Genomic DNA, 7,934 nt, shown 5'->3' on the forward strand with positions numbered 1-7,934 from the left:
ATACTGACTACTTTTCCTCTGATACCAGGATATCAGGAACAAAGATGCCCAGTCTCACAATTTGTTTTCAATATTTTACCATAGTTCATAACCATTAACATGAGAAAAATAAAAGATGTAATAATCGGGAAAGAAGCAACACTGTCTTTTCAGATGACATAATGGTTTGCTTAGGAATTGACAAAACTACTAGAATAAGTGGATCTAGCAAGATCTTAGGATTCAAGGTTAATAATTTAAAAAACAAATGTATTTTTATTCAGTGGCAGCAAATATAAATAAGGTTTTCTTTTAAAGATTTTGTTTATTTATTTGACACAGAGAGAGAGAGCATGAGTGAGAGAGGGTGAGCACAAGCAGGGGGAGCAGGAGAGGGAGAAGGAGGCTCCCCACTGAGCAGGGAGCCCAAGGTGGCACTCCATCCCAGGATCCTGGGATCATGACCTGAGCAGAAGGCAGAGGCTTAACCAACTGAGCCACCCAGGTGCCCCAAAATGTTTTAATTTTACTAATAGCTTAAGGTATAGAGATACAGGTTATAATATAGAAATAAATGTAACAGAAGAAGTTATATGGTTAGCAACCAACCATGTAGAGACAGGCAACATCATCTATTATTGGGGAAATACAAACTGAAAGCACAGTGAGAGGCCATTACCTCCCTATGAGAATGTTTCAATCAAAAACCTGGGAATATCAAGTGCTGCTGACAATGTGGATCAGCTGGAACTCATACACCGTTGATAAGAACACACACTGCTACAACCACTCTGGAAAACAGTTCGGCAGTTTCGGATAAAGTTATATCTATTCTTAATATACAACCCAGAAAACTTGCTGCTTGATATTTAACTGAGAGAAAAGAAAACTTCTGCTCGCATTAAAAAAATGTATGTGGGGGCAACTGGGTGGCTCAGTCAGTTAAGTGGCTGACTCTTGATCTCAGCTCAGGTCTTAATCTCAGGGCCGTGAGTTCAAGTCCTAGGTTGGGCTCCATGCTGAGTGTGGAGCCTACTTAAAAAAAGTATGTGAATGGTAGTAGTAACCTTACTGATAATCATCCAAACCTGGAAATAAGCCAATTTTCCTCCAACAGATGTATGGCTAAGTAAACTGTGGTACATCCACACAAAGGAATATTGCTTAGCAATATAAAAGAGTTAGCTCCCGATATCTGTCTAAATCTGAAATAAAGAAAGCCAGACTCAGGAGGCTACATAATGATTCTATTCATATGACATCCTGGAAAAGGCAAAATTATAGAGACAGAAAACAGCAGACAGAGAAAGGGGCTCACTACAAAGTGGCATGTGTGAACAGTGGGAGGTGATGGAATGGTCCTATATCCTGATGGTGGTGGTGAGTGCATGACTGTGTCTGTCTGTCAAAACACACGAACATTATACTGAAAAGGGTAAACTTTCCTTTATGTAAATTATACCTGAAAAAACCTGACCAACTATTTTCTTTCCATATATTAGCCAAAAACTAGAACATGAAAGTTTAAAAATATATATTTAAAAAGGCTCTCAAGAAATGCTTATTCAAATAAATTCAACTATTAAAGCATTTCCATAGGAAGGTAGAATGGAGAACTTTGAGGCCATTAAACTAAAGCAGAAGAGAACTCTATAGACAGAACGCTGCTCAACCCCCCTCCCCCAGGACAATGGTGAGGATTACCAAAGCAATGCAAAAGTCCTCTCTGCTGTACACAAGAGGTTTACTATTATCTCTTAGTATAGACCCAGCCTGAGGGAAATACAATTCTACCTGCAAAGGAACTGACATTTATTACATGGAACTCCTACAGGAAGTATTCTTATTGCATATTCTCTACCCCCAAGTAAATATGAACAGAGGGGACCGTTATGGTTGGGCAAGTTTCATTATACTATAGAAACACCATCGCTATGAGTATTATTCTGCAGTTAGAAGGTAACATATTATTCAAAAGTAAAGAAAATGAGATAAAAACAGCCTATAAGTATTCACCGTATGTACAAACTTCAGGTCCTAGTTACTAATGCTGGCTTGAAAACCCATTAATCTTGTTTGGTATGCACTTCAGTGCTGGCTAAAGATGCCCTCAGGAGTGGATGGCTTTCAACTTTCTTCATAGTTATCAGATTTTTTAAATTCAGTTTATACATCTAGCAGCCAAAATATGGCTCCCAAATGTTCAGTCGTCTCTGTTCATCTAAGTTTTGGTTGTGTTCCCTTGAAACTGAATCATCTCTGCACATCAGAGAGAAGTAACAGAGTATGTGAAACAGTTGTGAATGCAGTGCTGTTTCCATCTGTCCATCCGTCCGTCCATCCATCCATCCATCCGTTTCTTTAGTGTCTGCTATGTGTCGATCACATGTGTGACTGCTCACAGTAATGATAAGGCTAGTCATTTATACTATGCTTAGAACAGTGCTAAGCACTGTATTCTTACTAATCCTCAGGAACATGCAGTGAGGTATTTTCCAAGGAGAATACATAAGCACAGAGAGGTTAATTTGTCTTCACGCCGGTTGTGAGGAGCACATGCAGAATTCAGCCCTGACACTGACTCAGAATCAGGAGTGCGCTCTGATGAAGCTGGAGAAGCGGGCAAGACCAGACCACGCAGGGCGGGGCACTTCACATGGTGACACTTGAACTGCATTTTAAAGGTAATATGAAGACATTGAAGGTTTTTTAAGCAGGAGTCTTCATAAACCTACTGTATTTTCATGTGACTAGCCTGGCTGCAGCACGGAAAATGGGTGGAACGGCCTGGCACATAAACTTATTGTCTCCCAGTTCTGGAGGTTACAAGTCTAAAATGGGTCCACAGGGCTGCATTCCCTCTAGAGGCGCTTGGGAAGAATCTGTTTTCTTTTTGGTCCTTTCCAGCTTTGAGAGCTTCCCTCCCTCCATCTTCAAAGCCAGCAACAGAGCCTCTGTCCTCTCTAACCTTCCTGCTACCTCCTTATATGGACCTTTGTGATTACACTGAGCCCCCTGGATAATCCAGGATAACCTCCCCATTGAAAGATCCTCACCCTTTGCAACTTAAGGTGATATGTTTGCAAACTCTAGCAATTAGGAGGTGGACATCTTGGGGGGGGGGCGTTATTCAGCCTACTGCAACCTTTAAGTGTGTGCTTTCGTGGCTAGGGGGATAGGAAAACTAGGGTACACCAAGGATTATCATGTGACAAAACAACTGGTTGGTCAACTTGGGACATTAACTGTGTCCCCCTTAATGCTGAATACTTTCTCCGTTTCTTCCTGTTTCTGGTTTTAGGCAGAGGATTTGATTTCAAGTAAAAACACATAGCTGAACAGAGGTAAAAACCATTAAATAGCAGAGAGATAACCCTGGGGTCAGAGCTCCTGAGCCCACCTGCCAGCACCCAATTCCAGGACCTATGGCATCAGTGTTCTTAAAACATCACTGGTCCAAAGAGCATCTGCATTTTGAAATAGGACAGAGAAAGGAGACTAATCCTTCCCATAAAGGTAAGAATTTATAATAGCATTTTAGACCCCTTGAGATATTTGAAGCAATATTTAGACAAGTCAGATAAAAACATAATTTTGGGGGCGCCTGGGTGGCACAGCGGTTAAAGCGTCTGCCTTCGGCTCAGGGCGTGATCCCGGCGTTTCGGGTTCCGGGTTCGAGCCCCACGTCAGGCTCCTCCTCTATGAGCCTGCTTCTTCCTCTCCCACTCCCCCTGCTTGTGTTCCCTCTCTCGCTGGCTGTCTCTATCTCCGTCAAATAAAAAAAAAAAAAAAAAAACATAATTTTGGCCTAATTCTAATATTCTGCAATTTGGGAGTTGATGCTGGTTAAACCTCAAACCCTTCCCCCACCCCACCCCCCTTTTTTGGGTAAGCAACACTGAGTAATTTGTTTAAGACATGTTCTGTTTCAAGAATGTGTTCTTTCTTCGAAACAACAGAAAGTACCTCTTTGAAGGAAAAGTCATTCACTCGTTTTGTTCTCATAAAAGTTTAATAGAAGCCAACTAAAGTTTAAGATCTCCCAGAGGACAAATAAAGAGATTTCTCAGAAAATGTAGAATCGCAATTTCCATTGGTGCTAGGGGATTTTACACACAAATGCAATTTTATTTTACATTTAAAAGAGGTGAGTAAATAGACAAATCAATTTTAGCTGTTCTGAAATTTCATGCTGGGTCATTAATTTTAAAAGATGGAACTTCAATAATAGTTAAAAGAACAGACGCCCAAGGGTAAAGACTGAGAGTAATCACCTTCAAAATTCTGACTTAGCAGCAGCCTCGGATCGGAACCAAGCGTCTAAACCAGCTTCCTTGTGATGCTCTCCATTGCATTTCTACCTTCAAATAGAGAATCCCATGGAATTCCCTATTGTAACAACACAAACTCCCCCTTCTTTCCTTAAAACTGGATACTCTAATGGATTCTTACAAAACCAAGCTAGGTCAAATTAAGACCTGCCCTCGCATCTGGCGGTGGAGACAGAGCTATAAACATAATATTCAGTACAGTATAAAAATAAAATAATCTCAGCAGCAGAATGAGCACTCCCTCGGGAGAAAGAGTCGAGTCAGAAAGGTCTTCCCATAGAAGATGGTGTTCAGACTTAACCTGGAATATTTGGAAGTTTCTCAAGAGGCATCTCTTCTCTCCCACCCCCACCCCCCAACCACCAAGTAGGAGACTTAGTCCTTGTTAAATACTCGTTACATTGTTTCTCTTAAAATAGTTATGACAATCACACAACTAAAATGTTGCCATTGTAGGCAATGTGACTGTGGGGAGCATCACAACCAAACTGGGCTAAATTCTCTGAGTTTCAGTTTATTCATCTGCAAAACAGGTTTATAGGGCTGTGATATGATCATGTGTATAAAGCAATTGACAACCCCAGGCAGGAGGGAAGTTACCACCTGACTGAAATAGAATAGTAATTTACCTTAATAAAGCAAGCTTAATTATATAGTTCATTTGTTTCCACATTCTGGTTGATTTCCTGTATCTGGCTTTGCAACTATAGAACTGGTCCCTGCAAAATTATTTTGTAATGCATAGTTACAACAAATCATTATGTTGTACACCAACTTATATAATGTTATATGTCAATTCTATCTCAATACAAGAGAAAAAATAAATAAAAGCAATTGTAAAAAGAAGAACTGGTTACTAACAATTTGAGATGCTCAAGGTACTGGGATTCTTTATTGAATAAAGGTATGTTCTTAATTTTAGCTATACATGGTAAACCTACACATTGATTTTATGCTGGAGTTGTTCTATAACTACCTAGGATTCTATTTAAATCCTGTTAGGGCATATATTTTTTTTAAATAATAACAATTTTAATGAGACATATTCACATCGTAAACTTCACCTATATGAAGTATGTAACTCAATGGTTTTTAGCTTAGTCTCTGAGTTGGTAATCATCACCACAATTAGGGACATTTTCTTTACCCTCTAGGAAACCCCACTGCCATTGGCAGTCACTTCTCATTTTGCCCACATTCCCCCTAGCTACCCCTAGGCAATTGCTAATATACTTTCTATCTCTATGAATTTGCCTATTCTAGACATTTCGTATAAGTGGAATCATAAAATATGTGCTCTTTTATGAACTGGCTTCTTTCATTTAGCTTCAGGTTTTCAAGGATCATCCATGTTCTAGCATGTATGGGTACTTCGTTTCTTTTCACTGCTTAATAACACTCCATTGCATGGATATTTATTTATTTTATCTTTATTTTTATCTTTTGAGAGAGAGAGAGAGAGACAGTGAGCAAGTGAGCCAGGATGGGCGGCAGGAAGAGAATCCTCAAGCAGACTCCCCACTGAGCATGGAGACCGACCCAGGAGCTCCATCTCAGAACCCTGAGATCAAGACCTGAGCTGAAACAAGAGTCGGACAGCTTAACCAGCTGAGCTGCCCAGGTGCCCCTCCAACACATGAATATACCATGTATTCTTTATCATTGGTTGACAGGCATTTGTGCTATTTCCACTTTTTGGCTATTATGAATAATACTGCTATGAACATTCACATACAAATTTTTTGTGCAGATATAGATCTTCATTTCTTTGGGGTATTTGCCTAGGAATGCAATTGCTGATTCATATAGTAATTCTATGTTTAACTTTTTGAGAAACTGCCAGACTGTTTTCCAAAGCATTTGTATGACTTCCCATTCCCACCAATAGTAGGAACTAACAGGTTCCACGCAGAACCTATGAGGGTTCTAATTTCTCCACATCCTCAACAACACTACTAGTTGTCTTTTTTATTTTAGCCATCCTAGTGGACATAAAAAGGTATCTCCTTGTGGTTTTGATTTGCATTTTTCCAATGGATGATGTTGAGCAGCTTTTCATGTACATGTTGCCTAGCGGGGCGTCTTCTTTGGGGACATGTCCATTCAAATCTTTTGTCCATTGTTCATTGGGGTATTTGTCTTTTCACTGGTGAGTTGTAAGATTTCCTCATTTTTTTTTTCCTGGTTACAAGTCCCTTACCAGATACGTAATTTGTAAATATTTTCTTCCATTCAGTGAGTTGTCTTCACTTTCTTTCTGGTGTCCTTTGCAGCACAAAAGCTTTTAATTCTATTGAAGTCCAACATATCTACCTTTTTTTCATTGCTTTTGGATCATGTTTAAGGAACCACTGCCTAATGTGAGGTCACTAAGTTTTTTGCCTCTGTTTTCTTCTTAGAGTTTTATAGTTTTAGTTCTCACTTTTAAGTATTTGATTTCTTTAGAATTAATTTTTGTACATGGTGTGAGGTAGGGGTTGAACACCATTCTTTTGCATATTTATATGCCATTTGTAAAAAGGACTGTTTCTTTCTCCATTGAATTGTCTTGGCATCTTTGTCAAGAATCCATCAATCATAAACGTGACAGCTTACTTCTGGACTCTCAGTTCTATTCCACTACTCTGTGTGTCTCTAATACTTTTTCCCCCTGCATTTATACAGAATAAAGTATTTGCATATATAGGAGCATAAGAAGAAAATTAAGGGACATGTTAATCCCACTGCAGTAGACGAGCCATTGGTTGCAATTCTTCACTGCCCTCTAGTAGTTGGGTACGTCCACACTCTTATCATGGCCTCACCGTGGTGGGTGGAGTAGACTGTGGGCTGGGTCCATTTGACTCTGGCTGTGGCCGTGTCATCTGTTCTGATTCTTGGGATGTCAGTGAATGTAACATAAGGAGATACTTGAACTAGGCTTGCACAGCTGGTCCTGCTCTCTTGCACTTTTGCTATCACCATCAAAGAGTATCCACCTTGGGTAGCTATTGGTTCCAAGAGAATGGCAGATGTGTAGAATACACGTGACCCCACTCTGTGATCTGGAGCCCAGCCACATTTACCCAGAGTCTATTCAAAACTCAGACACTTGGGCCAGAAATAAATGCTTATCAATGTTTACTACTGCAGGGTTTGTGGGTGGTTGTTCTGTAGCAATAGCTAACTAATAACCTACCACTTAGAGATAACCGCTCCTATCAGTTGGGTCTTTTGATTAAAAATGAGATTGTGAAAGAAATCTATCTATATATGTATACTTGCTCTATTGTTTTTACTTAACGTTTTCCCATAATACTCGGTATTATTAAAAGTTCTTGATGAACACTCCTTTTATTATCTACCTGTTTCAACCTTTGACAGTTCTCGCAACCATCCCCATATTACTTTTCCTATTATAAGAAAAGTATACTGAATTTCACTCTTTTTCTCTCATACAAATCTTGGTCTCCATTCACATTGCATGGAATGAATTCCTAGAAATAGACACCTTCAGTTAGTTTCTATAACCAGAGTCCAATGTGGAACCACTGAATCCCGGGTTCCTTCCTGGCACCTTATTCCTATTTTCACCTGTACTATTTGGCTGAACCAGCTTGCTTTTCTTCTACAAGAATACAGGCA

This window comes from Ursus maritimus, unplaced genomic scaffold (genome assembly GCF_017311325.1).
Source record: "Ursus maritimus isolate PB19 unplaced genomic scaffold, ASM1731132v1 scaffold_14, whole genome shotgun sequence".
Classification (NCBI taxonomy): domain Eukaryota; kingdom Metazoa; phylum Chordata; class Mammalia; order Carnivora; family Ursidae; genus Ursus; species Ursus maritimus.